General features: G+C 41.4%; 1 protein-coding gene across 1 annotated transcript in view; it reads right to left on the bottom strand.

Moving 5' to 3' along the window:
• The window catches only part of GRAP2 (GRB2 related adaptor protein 2), a 69,551-nt gene extending 44,227 nt beyond the window's left edge, over positions 1 to 25,324 (bottom strand). The window contains exon 1 of the mRNA XM_006071282.4: positions 25,007 to 25,324. The gene's annotated coding sequence lies outside the window, so the exon portion shown is untranslated. The remainder of the gene's footprint in view (positions 1 to 25,006) is intronic.
• Between the last annotated feature and the right edge of the window lie 945 nt (positions 25,325 to 26,269).

Consider the following 26,269-nt stretch of genomic DNA (forward strand, 5'->3'; position numbering starts at 1 on the left):
CCAGGGAAGTCCCTGTTTCTCCTTCTTCTCGGGAAAAATGGAACCTTGGAGAGAGTGGTTTGGTGCAACTGTGCTGGAGTAATGAGAACGTGAAACATTTCTCCCATGTTTCATAAACAGTATTTTACATGCGCTATTTGGGAGCTTAAAGTTCATCCAGGAATGAGTTACTTCACAGATCAGAAGGAGCATATGTGTAGTCCACCAGGGGCAATAAGCTCTCTGCTAAATTTAAAGGGGAAAACAATTGAACGCTTCATCCTGAAAGTAGAAAGGTTTTGACATCACCTGACCAGAGAGGAACATGAGGGACCTATTTAATTTCTGGCCCCCACTGTTTGGGTTTTCTTGTACATGTTCCATTGAACAGCACATGGGAATTTTCACAAAAAAGGAACTGGCATGAAATCAATAAGGAAAATCACCGTTTCCTTACTGATCCAACAGCATTTAAGGAAGCTGAGCTCTGCCAATTTGTAGCTGGGCAGTTTTTTAACTGTGCAGGATTTGAAACTGGGCAGTTAAAACCACCATCTAAGCTGGCAGCTGTGATTTTCCCAGAAGCAGAGCTTCAGGAAGAAAAATATCTTTTAAACGTCAGTTCCATTTTTGCAAAATTGGATCTGTTCATGAAAAATTGCTATAAGTCCAGGTTTTTTTTCTTTTCTTTCCTCATTAGTAAAGCATATGATGATTTCTTTTTGCCCACATGGAAATGCTTTCATTTACTCAACAAATAAATATTTACTGAGCACCTACCATTAGCCAAACACTGTTTTAGGTGCTGGGGATGCAGATGTGGACAGAAGAGGCAAAGTCTTTGATCTCTGGAGCCTGTCCTCTAGTGGGGAGAGGGGTGGAGAGACTGATAATAACCAAGTAAATGAATAAGTAGATATCTTAGTAGTTATCAGGCACAGATAACTGAAACAATGCTAATATCTTATTGTACCTAGAAAATCAATTTCTGGAAAATTAAACATTAAGACTCCCACATCAGTATTATCTTAGCTCATGTAAGTAACATATATTAAGGGGTTTTTTGAAAAGAATAACTAGTAGGGAATATACATATATTACTCTTTGCATATGACATTGACATACCCTGCTGACCTTTAACAAGTCTTTGAGAAGCATTTCTAGAAGGATTTGTGCCACTTGTGTTTGCTCCTTTTGGGCACAGTATGGCACTGTGGCCCGCATAGGGGTCCACCCTGGAAACCTCTACGTCCTTCTGAGTGCCTCTCTCTCTTCTCCTCCTATTCCCCAAAACTGGCACCCCACTCTACTGGGTCTTTATTTATTTATTTATTTATTTTTATTTTATTTTATTTTTAAACTTTACAATATTGTATTGGTTCTGCCATATATCGAAATGAATCCGCCACAGGCATACACGTGTTCCCCATCCTGAACCCTCCTCCCTCCTCCCTCCCCATACCATCCCTCTGGGTCATCCCAGTGCACCAGCCCCAAGCATCCAGTATCGTGCATCGAACCTGGACTGGCGACTCGTTTCATATATGATATTATACATATTTCAGTGGGGATGACAGAGGATGAGATGGTTGGATGGCATCACTGACTCAATGGACATGAGTTTGAGCAAGCTCCGGGAGTTGGTGATGGACAGGGAAGTCTGGCATGCTGCAGTCCATGGGGTCACAAACTGACACGACCAAGTGCCTGAATTGAAATGAATAAGTGCTTCATGATGTTGTGTTTCTGCTGTACAGAAACATGAATCAGCTATACGTACACATATATCCCCTCCCTCCTGAGTTTCCATTTCACCCCCCTCATTCCAGCCTTCTAGGTCATCAGAGCACCGAGCTGAGCTCCCTGTGCTATACAGCAGTTTCCCATAGCTAGCTATTTTACCCATGGTGGTGTGTATATGCCAATTCTACTCCATTCATTCCACCCTCTAATGTGTTTTTAAACCCTATCTTTTAAATATGTCTAACATTTACTCCCTTCTTTCCTTCACCCTCTCCTTAGTGAGGCTTTATAGTCTGTCTCATGAACTCAGCATCCTGCTTTTCCTCTCTTACTCTAGACTCAAAGGCCTCTAGTTTCCCCTCTTCATTGTTTCCAGAGTGATTTGTTTAAAACACACCCTTCCCACGCTTCCCAGGCCTGCAGGACAGAGCTCAGGCTCGGGTTGGTCACTGTGGGCCCAGCCCCAGCTGGACCTGGGCAGTTTCGTGTGTCTGCATCCTTCCTAGAGGCTGGCCCCAGGCACACCAGCACTACGGAAGTTAATGGTTAAGTACATTCCTCTTTTTTCCTCCTCAATCTTTGTCATTTTAAAATACAGCACAAGCTGGGCCAGAAAGGCATGTGCATGATCTCTGGAGTTTGCCTCAGGCACAGTGAGATCTATGCCACCTCAGCCAGGGGCAAGGGTCAGGGGCGAGGTCCAGGACCCGCTGCTGAGAAGCCGCACCTGGACACTGTGGCTGACAGTGCAGACGCTGCGTGGAGATCAAGCCCAATCTACCACCAGGTCTTTATCCAGACCTAGAGCGCTTACTAAAAAGCAGAGACATCACTTTGCCAACAAAGGTCCCTATAGTCAAAGCTATGGTTTTTCCAGTAGTCATGTATGGATGTGAGGGTTGGACCATAAAGAAGGCTGAGGGCTGAAGAATTGATATTTTGAACTGTGGGGCTGGAGAAGACTCTTGAGAGTCCCTTGGACAGCAAGGAGATCAAATCAGTCCATCCTAAAGGAAATCAATCCTGAATATTCATTGGAAGGACTGATGCTGAAGCTGAAGCTCCAAAACTTTGGCCACCCAATGCAAAGAACTAAGTCATTAGAAAAGACCCTGATGCTGGGAAAGATTGAAGGCAGGAGGAGATGGGGACGATAGAGGATGAGATGGTTGGATGGCATCACTGACTCGACGGACATGAGTTTGAGCAAGCTCGGGGAGTTGGTGATGGTCAGGGAAGCCTGGGATGCTGCAGTCCATGGGGTTGCAGAGAGTCGGACACGACTGAGTTCCTGAACTGAACTGAGCAAGACGATTAAAGAATGGAATTCATCAATGATAACATGGATAACTAAAACTGGCCATGAGCTTAGGATGAAGGGGATACCATTTTATGACAAACAAACCTGAAACCTCAAGAAGTTAGGCTGTCTCACTGAGATACCTATGTATGGGATGCTACAGCTTTTTAATAAAAACTGAAAACACAGTGCATGGATGGGGAGGCCTGGTGTGCTGCAGTCCATGGGGTCGCTAAGAGTCGGACACAGCTGAGCAACTGAACTGAACTGAATACTAAAAAAAAAGAAAAGGCTCAAAAGTCACCTTCTCTGTGCAGCCTTGCTAGACCTACCAAAGTGCTAATTGTCTGACTCTTTGTGACCCCATGGACTGTTGCCCGCAGACTCCTCTGTCCATGGGATTTTCCAGGCAAGAATACTGGAGTGGGTTGCCATTTCCTACTTCAGGGGATCTTCCCAACCCAGAGGTCGAACCTGTGTCTCCTGCGTTGCAGATAAATTTTTTACCATCCGAGCCACCAGGGCAGTGCTGAGTTCTTCCTCCTTTTTGCTCCGAGGTTATCCTGGCACCTTCTGACTTCAAGTACAGCATCAGATGAAAGATCTTGGCCATGCTTTGTTTACTTCTGTGTCTTCTCTTCCAAACTATAAGCTCCTCTAAGCAGGGTGTGTCTTATTTGTAATCTTAGAGAATAGCACAGTACCCGGCACATAGCAGCCCCTCAACAAATATTAATATTTGATGACTGAATGAATGGCTTATCGTCTTGTCTGGTTTGGCTTCTCCTGAACTATGCATTTGAGAATTTCATGACTATTGCAATATGACATAATAAAAGCAACTGACAAATGTGGTAAAGAACTTCACTTTGATCATATTAACAATAATTTTAAACACTCGAGCTAATGGACTGAAGCTGATAAGGGGTTCCAAAGCCAAATTATTCTAGACAATATTTCTGCATGTACTAAATTTGGAGATTGTTGAGAAGTTCAAATAAATGATTAACACATGTAAAACAGAACGATTAAGTAATCTGGATCATTTAGTGCAGAAAAGGAGCTTGAAGACACTTAATAATGGTTTTTAATGAAAGGAAAGATTGTACTCCAAGGATGACTAAACACCTTCATTCTGCACGTACATAAAAAAAGAAGAAATAAGAAATTAAGTGCTACAAAGATGAAAGTTATGGGAATTCCCTGGCAGTCCAGTGGTTCGGAATTCACACTTCCACTGCCGGAGGCCTGGGTTTGAACCCTGGTCGGGGAACTAAGATCCTGCAAGCTGCGTGGTATGGCCAAAAAATAAAAAAAGATTAAACTTAAAAATAAAAGAGAATTCAAGAGTTTCCTATTGGGATGTGTGAACCCATTTCAAGTTACTGTTACAAAAAACTCCCATGTCTTGAGAGCTTGCATTGTTCTCAATGCTTCACCATTTATAATTTCATCTAACCTTTTTAACAAACCCAGGTGGGTTAGTTTAGTTATATTATTCCCATTTTACAGGTGAGAAAGTAGAGGCATGGGGTGGATAAGTAACTCCCCTGGGTTGCACAGCTGGAAGACATGTGTGTGTGCTCAGTCACTCACTTGTGTCCAACTCTTTGTGGCCCCATTAACTGCAGACCATAGACCAACTGTAGGCTCTTGTCCATGGGGATTCTCCAAGCAAGAATACCAGAATGGGTTGCCATGCCCTCCTCCCGCGGATCTTCCCAACCCAGGGATCGAACCCAAGTCTCTTTTGTCTCCTGCATTGGCAGGTGGGTTCTTTACCACTAGTGTGCTGTGCTGTGCTTGGTCACTCAGTCGTGTCCGACTCTTTGCAACCCCATGGATTGCAGCCCACCAGTCTCCTCTGTCCATGGGGATTCTCCAGGCAAGAATACTGGAGTGGGTTGCCATACCCTCCTCCAGGGGATTTTCCCAACCCAGGGATTGGGTCCAGGTCTCCCACATTGCAAGCAGATTCCTTACCGTCTGAGCCACCAGGGAAGCCCACCTACTCTGCTTACTGCCGGCTTGAGGCTGAAATCCATCTGAGGATGGATGCCTAAAGCCAAGCTCACTAAGTTAATGGGACCAGTTTAAATTTAAACAAAATTGTAATTGTCCATCCTTGCCAAGGCAATTAACTGTCCTGTGGGCTGGATTACACCAATGTGTGTGTGTGTGTGTGTGTGTGTGTGCATGTGTGTGTATGTATATGTGTAAATTAGAATATCCAAAAAATAAATCCAATAACAAAAAAAATAAAATTCTTCTGTTCTTCATTCTGGTGAACTGGTCTACCAGACCTCGTCTTCCTGATAAGAAAGTGGTTTTGTTCTGGGGAGTCGACGTACATCGTTTAAGGATCTACATGTGTGCATGTATTTATCAGACCTGACATAAGTCGAATCAAATTTAGATATCATGGTTTTACTTTCAGAGTGATGGAATTTACTCTTGGGGCTGAAAAGCCAGCATCTTCCTCCTGCTACTTTTCCCCAAGGCGATCTTGTTCAGCAGGCCTGGGAGACAGAAGCGATGGGGTTACCGGCAGCACAGAGCAGGGGCCACTGGTTGAGCAACCCCGCAGTCCGTGCAGGAGAGAGTCAGCACTCATCTGACCTGCCGAGCTCTCCAGCCCTGAGCTACTCTGGGGCTGCAGGAGCCTGGAGGCTGGCTCAGGAGAAGCCAGCGCCCACAGAAGCCCTGTGTAAAGGGTGTGAATGAGTCACTAGATTTTTCAGGTTGACTGAGATGACTTCTGTTGATTTTCTTCGAATTTAGATGTGTTATCAGTGTTCACACGTTGGGCATAACGGGAAGATGAGTGCACATTTTCTTGATAGAGCCTGACAGTCGGCAGCGTTGTGATAAGATTTGGGGTAAGATGTGACTCTGCAAGAAAGCTCTGGTCAGCGCGTGTGGCATGCGTCCCCATGTGCCCCGGGGCCTCAAGGGGTGTTCTGAGCTGGGAGGAAACCCAGGGTGACAGGCATGAGTGTTTTGTGTCATTGTGCACAGGTTGGTCTGTGTTGCTATTTACCATTTTAGGGCATCAGAAGTCACTGATAATTTATCCCACTGTAATTTCATGGTCTGGGAAAAGCACTTGCTTTCTAACCTCGGGTTTCCACAATAACCAGAACGATGGTTGGTCAAACATTTGAGTGATAGAAGCACACTTAACCTCTTCTGGCCTTAGTTTCCTCATCTTTAAAATGGATATAACCATGTACCTATCTTGGGTAGGGTTAAACAGACTAACAAGTCAAGGGCTAAGAGTGGCTCCTGGTATTTAGTTTGCACCAAAATCACTGCAGATGGTGATTGCAGCCATGAAATTAAAAGACGCTTATTCCTTGGAAGGAAAGTTATGACCAACCTAGATGGCATATTAAAAAGCAGAGACATTACTTTGCCAACAAAGGTCTGTCTAGTCAAGGATATGGTTTTTCTAGTGGTCATGTATGGATGTGAGAGTTGGACTGTGAAGAAAGTTGAGCGCCAAAGAATTTATGCTTTTGAACTGTTGTGTTGGAGAAGACTCTTGAGAGTCCCTTGGACTGCAAGGAGATCCAACCAGTCCATTCTAAAGGAGATCAGTCCTGGGTGTTCATTGGAAGGACTGATGCTGAAGCTGAAATGCCAATACTTTGGCCACCTCATGTGAAGAGTTGACTCATTGGAAAAGACCCTGATGCTGGGAGGGATTGGGGGCAGGAGGAGAAGGGGATGACAGAGGATGAGATGGTTGGATGGCATCACCGACTCGATGGACATGAGTTTGGGGTGAACTCCGGGAGTTGGTGATGGACAGGGAGGCCTGGCAAGCTGCGATTCATGGGGTCGCAAAGAGTCGGACATGACTGAGCGACTTAACTGAACTGAACTGAAGTTTATATGTATATTAATGCATGCATTTTGTCCATACAACTTTATATTTGACAAAGAGTCACTCCACTGCTTGCACAAAATAGATTTTTGGTAAATATTTGTTAGTGAAATACATATGCAGTAACCTGTTCTGACTGGTCAGTAATCTGTTATTCAGGGACAGATTGGCAAAATTGGATATTAAGATTTTTATCTCTCATAAAGAAATATATATACATATATGAGCAAAGAGTTCTGCAATCAAACACCTCTGCAGAGAAGCAGGCAGACAGGTAGTTTTGCATGAAGATCATAAAGGAAATGGCCTGAAGAACTGAGCTGAGGAATATCACTTGAAGAACAAGTAGCAGGGTCCATGACTCAACCCAATCAACAGAATTCCCTAACGTAGTAAAAACAAACAAACAATCCTCCCCAAACCACTTTAAAACTACAAAATATATGTTACTTTTGAGTCTAAAAAATAAATGAATATGAGAAACAGGAGTCAAATCCCTGACCTATATTTACTTTCTACTGATTTTCTAATAATGACAGCTTCAACTTGAATCATTTCATTTAAAAAATAGAATGAGCACTATAATGTTTTAGAAGCTGATACAGTATGACAAGAGTCCCTTAATGTTAGGCTGAATCATATAAAACTGCCACTTCTTTTGGTAAAAAAAAAAAACTGTCAGACATTGTCAGTTTTGAATGGTTCAGTCTAATATATTAATACTTAAGCTAATTGACACTAAATCAAAATTCTTGTATTACCTTACCCTTTATTGCCTTTTAACTATGACTATAAAACTAAATTGGCCAATTTCCTCCCTCTTGGTCTCTTAAAATTTGTGCACAGTAGGTACTAAGCAAATGCCTTGTTAATTGAGTAGTGCTTTCCATCTTCTGTCAAAAATTAGGCCGAAATTTTGCTACCCTACCTAACGCTGAGACTACCCTAAAATATAATTAACGAAGTGTTAGCTTCATTTCATGTTTCATGATTTAGATAAATCCTCTCTGTTCCTTGTTGGGGCAGCACTGGGAAGCTAATTAATACACTATTAATATGTTGCAGAGGCAAACAAGGCTTGGCTTGCACACACAGCCACAACAAGAATAGATTCAGGTTAGAAATATTGTTGCTAGTAAAGAAAAATGTTATTATAATAATGAGAAATTATTGTTTATGTGACACATCACTGCATATTGACACATTATAGACTTACAAATGAAGCAGATGGTAGAATCAGGCAGGCTTGTCCCATCACTTTGGGTCCGACTTGGGCATCCAAAGTGCCCTGCGATGAACTAGAGATGATTACCTTGGGGATCCCAGGATTGAAAAGCCTCATTATTACTCATATAAGGTTTTATAACAGTTGGGATTGGTCCCAAGCTTAGGAGCATTTACTGAAATAATTGAGCAGGCAACATGAAATGGTTTTCAATTCAGAAAGCAAAGAGCTCCTTCTACAGTGGAAGAGACGGGAGAGCTCAAGAAGGAATGTGAATTACCTGTGAGTTATTGTACCTCCCTGGGCCTCAGTTTCCTCATATATGTTAATTACCTCCCAGAGGACAGTCATTCTCTATAACATCTGTCATTGCATGGGATTATATCTTCAAATGCTATGTATTTCTTTGTTGGAGGGAGGTGGTGGGGAAGCAAGAGCTCTAAAATGTCTTATTTTGGTTTTGGTTGACCCAGTGCTGTGAGAGCAGCCACGTTGCATAAGCGGAGTTCTGAGAAAACAGAGTTGCTTTCATTTTTCAAACAGAAGAACCACAATCCTCCCTATGTTTGGATCCTTCTACAAATTAAATATATGGGTAAGAGAGAGCCCACGAAATCAGCAATTTTAACCTTTCGCTCAATGCTGTGGATTTTTCTTAGAGATTTTTTGGAGCACAGAGTATGCACAGTTCTGCTCTATTAGTGAGATCCCAGCCCAAGGTGACATGCTCCTACAATAATGTCTTCACGCTAATTACCTTGTAGAATGGTTAGGGCAAGAATAGTTCCAAACATACTTGAGGTAATAACCAGTCACATACCCAGAAGGTCAACAGTTCAATCAAAGAGAGAAAAAAAATTAGCATATCTTAAGAAATAGTTCAAGTGGTTTTGTACAAGAACTCTCATTTAAGTCTACAAGAATACTTAAAATACTGATAAGCTAGGTAATTCTATATTTCCCTTTTTAACTCATTGAAAGCCTCCGACTTCAAGGTGCAGTCTCAGAACAAGAAGCATCTGGCAGGTGAAGGGAGAAAGTGTGTAGTTAGGGAAACTGGCTGGAGTTTTAAGTGAGGGGTCTGTGCCAGGACTGTAGCTCACAAAGCTGGGAGGGGGGGCAGTGCACTGGGCTGCTGATGAAAGAACAGAGGCAACGCTGAAGAGCTGGCATCAGATGAGGGCTCTGGGCCAATCTTCTATTATAGTAACAACACAGCTTTAATCCGTGATAACAATAAATCCCTCAAGCAACTGTACATTAAATCACTATAAACAAAATTACAATCTGCGTTCATCAATGCAGTTTCATAAAAGGTTTGATCTTTCCCCCAAATTTCCATTTTTCTATGATTTCTAATGAATACAAAAGAGCAACAGCTGGAAACCATATCCATTGCTGTCTGTTTGAAATGACTGGAGTTATCTTTTGTTTTGAAGGGCACAGTATTTTCATTTATTTTAAAAATATTTATTGAGCACCTAATGTGTACTTGGCAATAGTTACATGGTTAATCATTTTAGAGATGATGCCTTAAAAAGACTTTCTGCTCTGCCAAAGGTAAAGTGTTAAAATAATAGAACAGCCCAAGGATTTTTTTAAATGTGCTAAAGGGTAGTACTTTTCATTCTCCAAGAGCCCCACACTTTGCACACCAAGTTCCTTTCAATTACGGGTGCAATGCAAGGTGGAATTGTGTAGAATACAGTCCATGGGCTATTGATCTGAATGGGTACCGTATTCAGTAGATAAAATATAGCTAAGCTGGGATGCAAAGGATGGCTTTTCTCATTTAAACTACAGGAAAACATTGTGGCTGAAAATCAAGTTAGAATGAAAATAAGTTATTCAATTCAGTAACTTTTAAATAGGATGGGGTCTTTTATATTCATTTAAAAACACGAACTATGCAAATGAAAAGTATGAAAGAGAGTAAGAAACCTCCATGTACCCTCCACTCACAGGGTTTTTTTATGTCTATTTAATAAACCTTGTTTCATTGCAGAGGGTCCTACAGTTAGTTGCTCAAGTGAGGACATTTTTGTATCTGAGACTAGCCTCCAGGGATAAAGCTTTTTTGTAGGACATTTTTGGCCCGTGGAATTCTCTGCTTTATCCTCTAGCCACTTTACTTTGAGCTGTTGGGGAGGGGTGGGCCTGACAAATGCTAGGATGGCTGTGTTCTTCAGCAAGTCACAGGGAGATGGACACCCACATACATAATTTAAGGCTGACATGAGTGTATGGATGTGAGAGTTGGACTGTGAAGAAAGCTGAGCACCGAAGAATTGATGCTTTTGAACTGTGGTGTTGGAGAAGACTCTTGAGAGTCCCTTGGCTGCAAGGAGATCCAACCAGTCCATTCTGAAGGAGATCAGCCCTGGGATTTCTTTGCAAGGAATGATGCTAAAGCTGAAACTCCAGTACTTTGGCCACCTCATGTGAAGAGTTGACTCATTGAAAAAGACCCTGATGCTGGGAGGGATTGGGGGCAGGAGGAGAAGGGGACGACAGAGGATGAGATGGCTGGATGGCATCACTGACTCAATGGACGTGAGTTTGAGTGAACTCCGGGAGTTGGTGATGGACAGGGAGGCCTGGTGTGCTGTGATTCATGGGGTCGCAAAGAGTCAGACACGACTGAGCGACTGAACTGAACTGGAGTGCTGGGGACAAAGAGATGAATTCTGTCTGGGGAAGAACTGGGGAGAGAGAGCAGGTTTGGGTCTCACCTTTGAAGGTTGGCTGGCATTTCAAAAGGTGACCATGGGGGATGGGGATACTCAGGTAAGAGTGAAGTTCCAGAATGGTGAACAGACACAGTCCTTGGACCAGAGTGTGTGTTCTCAATGGGATGGGTGTGCTTTGACTGTAAAAAATGTCAAAGACTTCTAGCTTACTGATGGAGGGGTTCAATGCCCCAAATTCTCTAATTTTCTTTTCCAACTGGGTTACCGAGTCTTACTGAACTTTTATATATCATCCAGCTGCTTTTGAAACCCTAAAGTCATATAATCCAGTAATAATTTACTTTCAGAGAGTGTGTTACAGTTTACAAGTGGCTTTTTTAATACACATTATTACATTTGATCCATATAACAGCCCTGTGACACCACAGACTCATCTCCAGAAGCTATTTCCTTTTGAAAATAACTACTGGTTATAGAAGCTACTAGCTATAGAAATCAGACAGATTTCCACTGGGAGCTTTATTGTGCTAGAAGCACAAGCCAAGATAAAGTCAGCAATTTGGGAGAGATGAAAGGAGGGTCCTAAAACAGACAGAGATTGAGAATCCCAGGAGGATGGTAAGATAGCAGTTTTGGAAATGGAGAGAGACACAGAAGAGGCAGGAGTGCAACAGAAAGTACAGGATGGAGTGAGGGGGTGGGGCTCTGGTACTGGGTAGGCGGTGGTCCCCGGCGCTGCGGTGAACACCCAGCCAGCCCATGGTCAATACTCGTTCACCCTTGTTCACCGTGTGTTGGCTTGTGTGTATATCAAATGGTGCCATGAGAAACACAATTCAAAAATCTAAAATGGTGGCTTTTAGAACATGGATACTTAATAATATATAAAACCATGGATAAAAATATTGAACATGGATACATGGATATAGAGTGACAAATTTTTTATAACATTTTTCTCACTTTACACATCTGCATGTTCTCTCATTCTACAGCATTCCCATATATCAATAAACTGTTTATTCCCATATATTGATGTTTATTCCCATATATTGATAAACTGTTTTTCAGTGCACACACTGAAATGGTGCACTTTTGCAACTACTTAATAGAAGCTAAAGCATCCAATGGACTGTGATTGTTGTAATCTAGCTGGAATAAATCTAACTGACGTAGGATGTATCAACATATCCATTTAGCTTGCTGCAAATCAGTTTACTTTTCTACTTAGAGACATGATGTGAAATGAAATTAATCCAGTTGCAACAAGGCAAGAGCATTCAGTTGAATAAATCCCTTTATGTGGAAAGGAACTTTGTTTTGCAGCTTATTTGAAAGAAAATCCACGTGGCAGTATAATGCCTTCCCTGGAACTGAACAAATGCATTTATCCCAGCTTTATTTACAGTTAAAGACACATCAGACCTATTTTATATGATAGTGCACTCTGTTGTCCTTAGGTGAAGGTCACAGTGAAAGCATTTGCAGGACAACTAAAATTTTACAATGGAACTTGGCCTAAGGACTGTTGTTCCAACTAGACTATGAACTCGGCAAAGACGGACACCTTCTTGGAGAGAAAAGAGACAGATAAAAACCAACAAAACCACGTATATCCTTTTCTATTCTGTCTCCTTTGCCTCCACTGTCAAAAGGGCAGTTCCCACATACAGTGTATATTTAATAAATACATTTTGGTGGTGTCTATCACAAACAGGCAACACTTAGAGAGGGTCCAGAGAATAACAACGGGATTAAGGGGTTGGGTAGAGACTCTCAGGGTGACACGCTAATGAAATTGAGGTAAATTGAGCTAAAGAGCTTGGAGAAGGGAAGGCTGGTTTTGGCAGCTGTGAAGGTAAGTTGGTCTTGTTTACCACTGCCGAATGTTAGAAGGCACAGCATATGAAGGGTAGGATGAAAGAAAGTCGACTTACATCCGGTAAGGAGGTACAAGATTAGGAATGCAGAAGCAGTTTTGACTTAGATGGTTTACAAGGCATCAACACAGGTCCTTAATAAATCTTTCTTAGGGGGACTTCCCTGGTGGTCCAGTGGTTAAGAATCCAGCTTGCAATGCAGGGACATGGGTTCAGTCCATGGTCAGGGACCTAAGATCCCATGTGCCGCAGAGCAACTAAGCCCACCTGTTGTAAGTATTGAGCTCATGTGCCACAACTAGAGAGTCCGTGGCCAAAACGAAAGATCTCGCATGATGCCATGAAGATCCTGAGTGACACAACTAAGACCCATCACAGCCAAATAAAAAATTTTTTAAAAGCAATCTTTCTTTGAAAATGTTACAGTTGAAGAGTAGGCTACCTTTCTGAAATGAGTTAGGTGCTGTGCAGTAGGGAAATGACTCAGAGGATCTCTCAAGTTCTAGCCAGTTCTTATCCTATGAATTTTCAGCAGCCAATACCAGGAGCCGACTTGCTTCTTGTCCACCTTACTCCATAGCTGGAAGCCCTTGACCTCTTCCTGCAAGTCAGCCACACTGTACTCTCAGCCCTAAGGCTCTTCTTGGTTGGGAGGGATTTTAAAAGCTCACTCTAGCTAAGAGCTCAGCTAACTGTCATCAGGTCATCCCCTGCTGCTAGTCTGGCTCTGAGTTGTCCAGTTCTAACAAGTGGGGGTTCTACCTTGCACCTAAGTCTGTCTCTTACTGGATTTACCAGAAATCCACCCGAGTCTTCCTATGATAACACCGGAAATCCTTTCTTGCTTTCCAGGTCTAATGTGATTTTGGGATCACATCACGCATCCAGCCTAGGACTGAAGCTTTGTTTCAGCAACACCACCCCCTCACCCCCAGCTCAGACTTGATGTCCAGTCTCTGAACCGCAACCCTGTTATCTAGGCAGTCTGTGCACAGAGTATTGGCGACAAGCTCTCTGAGATCTCTCCTCTCATCTGTGGCTGGATTCTCTGCTCACCGCCGCCCTCCCCCCGCCCACCAACAACCAGGCTCCCAGCGTCATAACTCAGGCCACTACCAGTCCCCTTGTTCTTCTCCTATCAGGTGATGACACGCCACATGGCTTCATTTTCCTGCATCCTGCTGTGAACCGTCACACGTATGAGTCCCTCTCTACAAACCACATACCTCTGCTATAGGCCTTCCCAATCTCGTTGCTATTGACATGTATGATTGATTCCGTCTTTATGGTGGGGGGTATTCTGTGCATTATAGGGTCCAAAACTAGTATTGCTGGCTTCTACTCACCAGATGCCAGAGGCAGCCCCTCTCCTCCACCCCCAAATTGTGACAAACAAAAATGTCTCCGGGCATTGCCAAATGTCTCTGATGGGGAGGGTGTTTCAAAATTGCCCTTCATAAGGACTTCCCTGGTGGTCAGGTGGTTAAAACTCTATGCTTCCACTGCAGGGAAAATGAGTTCAATCCCTGGTTGGGGAACTGAGATCCTGTATGCCACATGGCATGGCAAAAACAAAAGAAGAATGAAAATTACCCCCTTTTGAGAATTCTTGCTCTACAAGAACTCAGAAAGGCAAGAGCATTTTAAAGTCAGTTATAGATACTTTGAGGAAAAGTCGGAATGTTTGAATCTGGTAAACATTTAACAACTCTGCTCTGCTGCTGTTGCCGTTGCTAAGTCACTTCAGTCGTGTCCGACTCTGTGCGACCCCACAGACTGCAGCCCACCAGGCTCCCCTGTCCCTGGGATTCTCCAGGCAAGAACACTGGAGTGGGTTGCCACTTCCTTCTCCAATGCATGAAAGTGAAAAGTGAAAGTGAAGTCACTCAGTCGTGTCCGAGACCCCATGGACTGCAGCCTACCAGGCTCCTCCATCCATGGGATTTTTCAGGCATGAGTACTGGAGTGGGTTGCCATTGCCTTCTCCGAACTCTGCTCTAAACTAGTTAAAAAGAGTTTCCCAGGTGGTTCAGTGGTAAAGAACCTGCCTGCCAATGCAGGAGACTGGGGTTCAATCCCTGGGTCGGGAAGATCCCCTGGAGGAGCAAATGGCAACCTACTCTAGTATTCTTACCTGGGAAATCCCATGGACAGAGGAATCTGGTGGGCTAAAGTCCACGCGGTCACAAAAGAATCAGATATGACTAAGCGACTACCAACAACACAAAACTAGTAATAAACATCAAATAGAATTTTGTTAAGGTTTGTTTAACAACATAAGGGGTAAAGTGAGATGAAATCCCTTCACTCTAGGTCAGTGTTCCTGAGATCTTATTGTGCAGGAGAATCACAAAAGGACTTTTTAAAACGTTCATATCCTGATTTGGCAAGTTTCAGGCAGGATCTGATACTCAGTCCTAACAGGTTCCCAGGTGGTATCAATATCACGGGTTCCCAGACCTTCCATTGAGCAGCAAGGCCCTAGAACAAAATCACTCATGAGAGGTAGGGGAGGGGCTATTTGAATCGTAATAGTTACAAGGTCATGAGAGCAAGATTAAAATTTGCATTAGAAGAACAGTCTAGAAAAATGTGACTGTTTCTTGCTTTTCTGTAAAGAATAAAACAGCTCTCAGAGATGTGTTTTGAAATGTGACATTTCTATTCGCTTGAAATTATAAATATTGTACAAGCTACCTGCAAAAACTGATGAGCTGCTATATTAGTTTGGCAGAACTTGGAAAGGTTTCCAAAACCCTGATGCAAATCTAAACTTCAAGGTCTTCATAGTCCTTGTTTTAGGGAGGAAGAGGCTAGGGGTGCGGAGGCCTAGGGAAGGGGATGGAGAAAGGAGGATCATTTTAAATGGGGCCTTGCAAAGAAACAGATTCGTGAACCTGCCTCAAATGACAAATTATTCCGTGCTGAAATTATACTGACACCACACGAAGTTATTGCAACCTCGAATCAGATAACTCAGTTATAGCTATAAACCAGTTGCAAAAAATGAGTGCTATTTACCGTAATGTATAGCGATCAGGGTAATCAAATCTCCTGAAAGCTGCCGAAAGCCTGATATAAAAATTTCCTCTTCTTGTATATTACTGCCTCTGAGTAACTCTGACTTGGAGCTTTGCAGACCTCTGACTCACTGCTGCAGATCCTCAGTAAGGAAAGGCCTGTTCACATTTGTTCCTAGTTTACAGTTAGAAAGATTTAGGCTCACTAGTTTGTCTAAACATGTAGATAATAAAGTCCTGACCCTTATGAGATCTCTTCCAGGCCAGTGTTGAGACTAGCTCTGCCCTTATGCCAGCAGATAAGTATTCACCTTGGGGAAGGAGAACTAACACTTTAGCTCTGAAATATCAATATATTGATGGGTTGTTATCAATTGGATCAAGTGTAATAGAGTTAAATATCTCTACATTTAAAATTCTGTGCCTAGGGTTTTATTTCTTTTCTTTAAAAAAAAAATCAATAATGTAAGTACAGAATAAGGACGAACTGGCTTCATAGTAGAGCATGGGAACTCATGGGTATGAGTTGACCACAGTTTCAGAATGAGTCAGCATACTAACTGAGTGCCAAAAAGACTAATGCAAATCTTGGGCCATATTAATAGAAGTATAGGGTATAGATCAAGGGAGGCTACTATTCCATGGTATTCTGCACTGGTCAGACCACTCCTGGAGAGCCCTGTCCCATTCTGAGCACCATGATTTAAGAGAGGCCTCACATCATAGTCCATCAGAGGTAAACACTTAAAATGATGAGAGCATGTAAAACCACATCACAAGAGGAATAGCTGAAAGAACAAAGGATATTTATGCTTGAAAAAGAAGACGTTAAGGGGACATGACGAGAAGTAAAAAAGAACAGGTTATCTGAGAAGAGTCTGAGGTCGAGTTTCCAGCAGCAGAAGTTTAATTTCTTTCTGGATCCCAAGAGCCTTCTTGACTCTTTGTCATTTGCACGGTAAACAGGTCTTCATCAAAGAAGACTCTGTTCCTCCTACAATGTCCTTGAAATGCGAAGAGCTTATGTCCCTTTGCCAAGCCATCTTCCTCTGCCTGCAGAACCACCTCCTTCAGGAAGCCCTCCCTCCAAAGCCCCACCTGAGTCCTCTTCCTCAGGAGCTGGCACTGCAGAAGCATTCACTTTCACTTGTCCTAGATCCCCTAATAGCTTGTTAGCTCTTTAGAGGAAAGGACCCTATTTTCTTTTTGTTTTGATTACCCTAAATGTTCTCAGTACATCTGGGTCCTTGAATTAGGGACTGAGGGGATATCTGCTGACGGCAGCCAAAAGATGAATTAAAGTAACCAGACAAGGTGATATTTTTTTATAGTGCCTACATGACAAAGCATTACAGTATGTTCTCTTGATGATAACAACACGTAATTGACCCTTTGCTTTATGAAATAATATGAGCTGACAAAGTTGGCTAGTATAGTAAATCTTACTTTTCCCTACATCTTGCATTTCAAAATAAAAGTTGTGTGTCCAGGGGACTTCCCTGATGGTCCTGTGGCTAAGACTCCATGCTCCCAGTGCAGAGGGCCTGGGTTCAATCCCTGGTCATGGAACTAGATCCCGCATATCACAACTAGAGATCCCATACTCCACAGTGGAGAGCAAAAATCCAGGTGCAGCCAAAAAAAAAAAAAAAAAGTTCTGTGTTGATGCCACTATTTAAGAGCCCCATCTTCCTTGTGTCAGGTCTTAGGAATTACTCTCCAGCTGGGAGATTCTTCGATTTCACACATCTCCTTCTTTGTTTACTTGGATATTTGCAGGGTACCAAGGGTAGCAAAGAGTCAGACACAACCGGGCACACAAGTACATGTATACCAGCGTCAAGTCACAACATCACACAGCTTCTGGTTTATAAAATGAATGAGTTGTCTATTTAACAACAATGATCTCAGACAGAGAAACTCCACAAATGAGTTTAAATGAGAAAGCACCCTGTTATGCATTTTTAAAAAAGAGAGGTTGCACATTTATATTATACCAAAGATAAAAACATCTTTGGGGGTAACGATGCACAGCTCTTCTCAAGTCTCCTGTGTAGTGGCTTAAAGAACAGAGATATGGATGGGGCACTCTGAGTCATCCACGAAGCTGAGAATAGAATGCAGAACACAGGAGCCAAGTTCATGCTCTGCCATTCGCGTCACTGGACAGTATTACCTCCCACAGTCCAATGACCTGACATGGTACAGAGCAAATTATACACTTCTCGGCAAGAAGTTAATACAATTCCACTTGCCAGCCTGACGTTCAGGTAGAAAATGCAGTGAGCAAAAAGACAGCGCCCCCAATTTTTTATCATTGGCTGCTGCTGCTAAGTCACTTCAGTCGTGTCCGGACTCTGTGCGACCCCAGAGACGTCAGCCCACCAGGCTCCCCCATCCCTGGGATTCTCCAGGCAAGAACACTGGAGTGGGTTGCCATTTCCTTCTCCATTATCATTGGCTGTTAATCACAAATAGAGACTGACACCTTCCTGGCTGCTGGGGTAGCCAGTCTGTCTGTGCTAATAGCTCTTGGCTCAGATGCTTCAGAAGACTAAGAGCAGGGTAGTTCCTGTGATGCGTAGAAGAACTTTGATTCTGAGTTACCACCGTTTGACAACTGATATTACAAAAGCCTGGTTTACTGACATCTGAAGCATGAGAATTTTCTGCTTGTTTTATCTTCCTGGAGAAGTCCAAAATAAAACTGGGGCTGTATCATGGGTTTTGTATATCCATGCACTGTGGACACTTTTTAGAAATCTGAAACAAAGGCTAACAGACAAATTTGTCCTAATTATACTGACTCAAAGATTCTTCAACCATCTCCCAAAAGAAAGGGTTTGGTCACATCCTTTCTCGTCTCAGGGCATCTGTGTTCAGTGCTGCTAGCTCTCTCTCAACTCCAATTTCCAAGCACATTTCAGAGACGTTAAAGGAAATAACTGTTAGTGATGAAAAATCAGGTGGAAGATGTGCGTCCTTCAAGAGAAATAACCTTTTTAGAAGGATAAGTTCTATCAGCCCCAAATAAGTCCATCAGCATTCTTTATTTCCATATCATATCCTGAACTACCCAAGAGGGATCATAAAATACCATGGTACGTCTGTCTGATGCAGAGCACAGGGTTGGAGTAAAATTGTTGTGAGACTGCCAGCCCTGCAGGAAAAGGAGGCAACCAGCGGCACGACACACAAGTAGCCCACAAAAGCAGGATCCATGCTGCTAGTTTCTAACAGGATTTGGACATTGGAAAGGAACCCATCTGAACCGGACGCCAGCTCTTATGACCTACAGGGAAGGGTGAAAGTTCTTGCCATCTGTCACTGAAAAGGTCATTTTTCTCTGCTCTCAGACTGCAGGAGGATGAGATAGTTTGCAACAGAGAACGGAAGGGGCTTCAGAGAACATGTGGTCTAACCTCTCACTCAACAGAGAAGGAAACTGAGGCCCAGAGAGGTTATAGTGTCACATTCAAGCTCACGCAGGTAATTTCCAATAAAGCCAGAGTTCAGATTTCCAGAACCCGCATCAAGAGTTCCCTGATGCTGTGCCCAGACCAGTGTGGGAGAAGGAACCCTGGCTACAATTTCACAGCCTTGGTACTCTGTCTTGGTAGACGTTAGCAAAATTACCTTGAGCAAGTCACTTAAACTTGCGAGCTTTGCCCTTCCCACTGCAACATGAGAGGCAAAATATGCGGTCTGCCTGCCTCACAGATCATAGGCAGATCAAACGAGATAATGTGTGAAAATGCTTTTTAAAACTTTATAAGGCTCAGGTAAAAAAAAAAAAAAAAGGTAAGGTTAAAAAAAAAAGAATTCCATATAAAGCATGTTTTTCCTTCTGAAGATATATGGATGGACACTGTTGGCGGTGGTGGAGGGGGAGGCAGGGAGTGTCCATGAGCCATTGAATATTCTGTGTAAAGGTGTGTGTGAATGAATGCTAGGCATATTTTTTTTCACCCCTGGTGCCTGTATAGCTTTCATCAGCTTCCTAAATGTGTCTCTGAAACTCCCCTGCACCTTTAGCCTCACCACCACCAGTAAGAACCTCTGTGCTGTGGATATCAACATGTTTATGATCAATGTAAAAGGTTGATATAATGTATTAAAATATGACAATTTTCTTGGATTTAATGTGTAGTTGGGATCTCCTTGCTAGCTTTACAATTCAATAGTCCACATTTTTACAATACAAATCTGTTCGGGAGAGGGGAGTTAATCTGACCTCACGCTTTGCTCCCTAAACTACTAAAAGTCTATCACTTATAAAATGAAGATGAAAATTCAAATGATAAATCAACCAGGTTTTGTTTTTTTTTTTTTCCTACTAGTGTACTTCCTTAGTAGAATGTCCTAGGTATTTTAAAAGATTTTTCTTTAAAATCATATTTAGCAAGAGAACTATCTACTTATTATTTACTGAGTTCCTACAGAGTTTCCAGCCGTGTGTTTCCAGTATTTTCCCATAAAGCACCAGACAATAGACACAAATCGTAAACCATTTGCAGGCTGCCACATTAAGCCTGTGGTTCTGGAAGGCTGAGAGGTGTGGAGAAAAACAAATGAAAAAGTATTATTCATGACCAGTTGATCAATTAGCCTGCTTTTCATTAAAAAACATAAAAAGGCAGGACCAATTTAGCAATGCTTGTGTTGGAAATGCATAAAAACATTATTAATGTTGGATTTTTTTTCTCATTTTAGTTCTCTTTAGAAAATCATACTTGAGAGCTTTCTGTAGCAGCAATAGAAGGAGTGAATAAGACAGCACTGGAATCCTTTTTTAATGCTAATGAAGGGGTAGGGACCAATGCCTGGTTTGTGAGGCCTTTTCTGTGTACAGTTATGTATTTCCAAAGACACAGACTGACTTATGGAATGTCTGAGTGACCGAGATAACCAACCAGAGAAGTTACCTACTATCAAGACTCATCCATCATCCCATAAAGAAATGCATTGTGGTCTTTTATAAATCTGACAATGGCTATACTCTTGTGTTTTAGTGGTAAAATTTTACACAGTACAGTAATGTAAAAAACGAGAGGCATTTTCTCCCCTTGACTGTATCAAAATATCATCTTCTGCCCCAAGACTCTGAGGTCTCATAACTCCCTTCTTGTATTATTCCTTTCAGTTTTTTCCCTTTCTCTTCCTTTATACTGAATAGTTCTACATTTTCCAGTCTTAACATTATCTCTTTCACTTAGACTTTCTTATACAGAGCCTGAAACTATAGAATTGCAATAAGCATACTCATCTATGCTTACTAGAGTGCTATTATCAGATGAACAAAACCTAAAATATATTTTGGTAGCAAGAGTCTCAGGTTTTGAATAACTCAAAAGAACTTAAAACTTGGGCGGTGATAGGATGCCAGGGTGGGGGCAGGCTGTAGCTGCTTTTCGTTCAGTTCCATTTCTGTTCCTTCTCACTCCATGTGTCAGAAGCCTTTGGAGAGAATGCTCTGGAATCAGACCACCTGGGTTCAAATCAAGGCTCTACCACATACTAGTTAAGTGACCTTGTGCAAGTGACCTAAACTCTCTGCACCCCAGTTTCCTCACTTATAAAAGAAGGGTAATATTAGCCCTTGCTTCATTGCGCCCTTAGGAGAAGCAAAATGAGTTAACACCGGTACAGTGCTCTTGGCAAATAGCAAGATACTGTTTCAGAAACTTTGTGTGTATAAGTTACTTAATCTTCAAAACAGTATGATAAGATAGCTACCATTATCACTCATTTTATAGCTAAAGAACCTAAGACATAGAAAGATGAAGTATCTTGTCCCGATTGGCCTAGTTGGTAACTGAAGGATTGGCTCTCAAACCTAGACCTACAGCAAGCTCTCAGTAAAGGTTACTTATTACTATCATCATCATCATCATGGTTGTTATTACCTGAACTTAACAAAACACTCAAATATCTGCTGTGGCTGCTGATAACAATGAATGTGTATGTCTAATCCTTCTTCAAAGTATACGGAAAATGTATATGACCCCCAAACAAATAGTTGATTTAGGAAAGGATTATCACCTAAAGCCATTAAGTGAGGTTTGTTGGGAAACAGGATATCATCACAAAGCCTAAGCATTATCTTGCCAGACTACCTGTTAATTGCAAAAGGATCCCTGAACTGAGATCACTATCCTGAGCCCCGATCAAACCGAGTGTCACAAATAGAGGGACAATCTGGAACTAAGTGTCTCCTGTTGAGATACAATATGGAGCACCTTGTAAAATGCGTTCAATTGAAATGTAATCAACGCTTTATTTCTAATTTGGAGTTTATGGGAAATATTGAGGATAGAGGAACAAATTAAATGACACCGCTAGGCAAAAACAAATTAGAACATTCAACAAGACAACACCTAACTTTTTCAAAAACACTAACGTTGAATAAAAGACACGAAACCTTCATGTAAAAAATATATTTTTCTTTAAAAAAATTAGATCTTAGTTTTTTTAAGGTATGGAAGACATTTGGGGGACAAATGGTTAAGGTTAGATATGGTCTAGATACTAGATATTAATGAATCACTGTTCATCTTCTTAGGTATAATGATGGCATTGCAGTTATGTAGGAGAACGCTCTTATTCTTTGATATGTACTGAATTATCTAGGGGTGAAGTATCATTTTGTCTGTAACTTACAAGTAGTTAGAAAGAGATACATATAGGTGGAACAAATATGTCAAAAGTTTAGCAGCTGTTGAATCTAGGAGGTGAGTATGGAAGTATTCACTGTACAAATATTTCAACTTTTCTTTATGTTTAGACATTCTCTTCACTTTGTTCATAAGACGTAGGTCTTATATCTTCTTTGGAGGGCAGTTTAAGACTTTAATTTTCACGTACTTAGTAATAATTTCTTTTAATTCTCCAAAATGTTTGCTGTGAATGGATTTATTTTTTTAATCTGTCTTCTAAAAATTACTTACTGAATATCCCATTGGTTCATTGGTTCATTGAAACCTAATGTAATATTAACATTGTTGAAGAGAACTCAGGGCCTAGAACAAGGCCTGACACATAGTAAATGTACAATGTGTTAATAAACATTCATTTGTTAAATGAGGCTACATTTTCCTAAGAAACTGTAAAGAGGTCAAAAAAAGATGCACGCACAGGAGGCTGTGTTGTTCCTTTGTAGATCAAGACATGCTGAGTTACGTTCTTGAGGTGGACAAATAGGAGGGCCAGTCAGTCTCATCCTTTGATTCAAATAACTTAGGCCATAAAGATTCTTCACCAAGTTTTGAGTTTCATGACTGCACAAAAATGAAGCCTCTGTTCCTCAGACTAATTAAGCATCAACTATAACTTGTTTAAGAAATTCCAATGGAATCACCCACAATTACACGTTTAAATGCGTGCGTGCTCAGTCACTTCAGTCGTGTCCGACTCTCTGCGATCCCATGGACCATGGCCAGCCAGGCTCCTCTGTCCATGGGATTCTCCAGGCAAGAATACTGGAGTGGTTGTAGACTTTTCCTGAGTGAGGAAAAGAAGCAAGCTCTGTTTCAGGCATGAGCCCTGCAAATCACCAAAACTTACAGGTGTTATTCTCTGAGAATCACTAAACATGTGGGAAGTAGGCTCATTTTCAGCCCCTCCAGAAGGCAAAGACATAAAAGAGACGGCTTCAGGCAGTAAGTCAGATATATTTTGTATAAAAGGTGGGAAGAAAATGATCAAGATTCAAAGAAATCATTAATACTGATATCACCTTGTGTTTTCACAGCACCTTTTTCCTAAGCCATTTCATATCTATGTTAACTCATTTATTCTTACAATATCCCTAAGAAATAGATGTAGAACAATTGAAATTTTTAAAAAAGATAGAAGATTTTCATTAGGGCCTAAGATATGAAAGATACTCAAAAGGATATTATATTAGCAATAGAGATATTTCTTCATTTTGAACAAATTGATCACCTCCTTCCCCTATGCTTCAGTAAAGTCATTAAAAAAAAATAAAATCTATTATAATGGGAGAATCAGATTACAGTTTACTACACAGGAGACATTCTAAATTCAATCTAAAAATATAGTTTTATTCAATGATATAGGACTGTCTCCCTTTACCCAAAAAACCACTCCCAGTTCTCCAAAAGGGTACAAATCAAATTTTTTAAAATTTGAAATTTAAATACAGTTAGATGGTTCTCAATTTTATTGGTGCTTCTTATTTAATAATGGATCCTTTTGTAAAGAGGATCATTTAAAAATTATTTTATAAAAGCGAAGTTTTATAAACAATACTGGGTTGTTAAAGCAGAATACGCTTATACTCAGTCCTTTCTGAAACTAAAATAAGAAAAAAAGAAGAGAAAAGAAAAGAGGATCCACTGAAAAACTAGTAAATCTATGATAAATGCAGTTGTAGGTAATGAAACATTTTTCAACCTGAGGTTTCCCACCCTCAGATGACAGAACATGAGCAAATGTAATCTTTTCTATTGGAGTTTTAGATCCTAAACATTTTTCCCTTCTCTTAATTCATCTGGGGTTGTATACTTTCAGTAATGTACAGATGAAGTTACATATACTTTATTAACAAGATCTAATTCCAGATATGTAAACATGATATTTTTAAATTGGATTAATCTTTGGTAGGTATATTCAATCCTCAGGTTCCAAGAGTAGGGTGTCAAAGAGTTGTGTTCAGATTTTATGCCTGAACTGAAGATGGTCTTAGGGACACAGTATTAACTGTTAATAAAGGGATAAGTATAGACAACACTCTCTCAAATCTCATTTCAAAGTCAAGTTTTCTTTTTGTAAAGGAACTCAATCTGGGGTTCTTTGTAAAGGCAACATAAACACTAACAGAAGTAGAAATGCAAGCCCCAGGAACAAATCCTGACCACGCAGTACTTGTGTTCATTCATTGCTACTCTACCCTCCACCTCCCACACCCACGCCAATTCGGAACAGATGCTGACACTGGTGAAGGGGAATTCCACCCTTGTAATCCCAGGTCCAGAGTCTTTCCCTGAGATGGCTCAGAAGCCAATTAGTGGAGTCTTCTTGGATAACGTTGGCTGAAAGGAGCAAGTCTTCTAGTTCATTCACTGGAAGTTGAATCCTGCCACTACAAACACTGTTACAGAAAAAGATTTAGAGACCTTAGCTGATGAGCTGAAAATTAAAACCAATATTTACAGAGCCCAGGGGATTCATTTTAATTAGATTGACTCCAAGAGAACATTCTGCAAATAATAAAAATCTGAGACCTCTAGAGCGTGTAGACTGATGTTGCGTAAAGACATACCTTTCAGAAGAGAAGAGGTTGAGTCTATCGCTTTGCACCGAATGGTCAGAATCCTCTCTTGCAAGAAGGAAGCTGAATTCCGACGTCAAAATGACTGCATTTCAGAGTCTGGATCCACCTTGGGCTGTCGTCCACATACCGCACTAAACCAGGGCACAGGCTCGCAGATCCATTGAGTGCCTCCTCCTCCCCGACTTCTTACTCCCTCCTCCAAACTACCCCCAGTCAGCCCAGCAGTCTGTATGCAAACCACACAGGAACTAGCAGATATGGGGCTTCAGAGAGTTGGGCGTGAGCCTTAGATTATGTGGTTTTGTTTTCTTGCTGCCGGAGTTGAACTAAAATGCAGGAGGTTCACTGAAACACTTTTGCTTCTTTATGCTTGGTTTCAGTTTTAACAAGTTTGCCCCGAACGATTATGTTCACATAAGAAAATTTTTAATCCTAGAGATGGTCCATTGGCAAGTTACTGCTGGTCTTAAGGAAAATGCACTTTCTCCAAGAAGGTACAAGCATCTGGAAGAACATTAGGACTTTTGGGGGGAACTTATTTAACAGCATCCTGGATCACTCACATCATTCAAATCTCAGGGGAAAAAAAAGCTTTTTTAGTGTATTCAGCCCATAATATTACCCTTAGCCCCTAATACTACCCCTAACAAAAGAAAGAAGAAAAACTCAAAACCAAGATGAATTCCAACCCCAGCTTTGCCATAACTAAGTGCGAGCTGGGGCTGGTTACTTAGATTTGGGGAATTTAATTTTTTCTTTAATAGGCTGGACTAAAATATTTCTGGGATTTGAAGACTTTTTTCATTGGCCTAACATTTTTGTCACCTTCAACTTCCTTAGTTCTTACCTTCAGATTTGTAGCTCATGCGCCTCTTTAAGCTCCTTCCTCCCAGACCAAGTGTAACTTGCTAAGGCCTCTTCCTCTGTCTCTGTTTTTGCTAGAAAATGGATTGCCAACATTGCATCTTTTGCACAAAATTAGACACATTGCGACTTGCTAAGTGGCACTGTTCAGAATTGGGGGACCAGACCCAAGATAAAGATGGAAATGTTGGCTGACAAGATGTTCCAGCATTAATCAGATAAGACAACTTGGGGATCTCGAATTTAAACTTATTCCACATTGTGGAATGGTATCCTTTTCTCTTTGCCCCTTTATACCTAAACCTTGCTCAAGATTTGTTTTTTGGGGGGAGGGGGTGGAAATGTTGGTTATGATCACTCAACAATTTTCTTGAAATAGAGAAGAAG

This window comes from Bubalus bubalis, chromosome 4 (assembly GCF_019923935.1).
Source record: "Bubalus bubalis isolate 160015118507 breed Murrah chromosome 4, NDDB_SH_1, whole genome shotgun sequence".
In the NCBI taxonomy this organism is placed as follows: domain Eukaryota; kingdom Metazoa; phylum Chordata; class Mammalia; order Artiodactyla; family Bovidae; genus Bubalus; species Bubalus bubalis.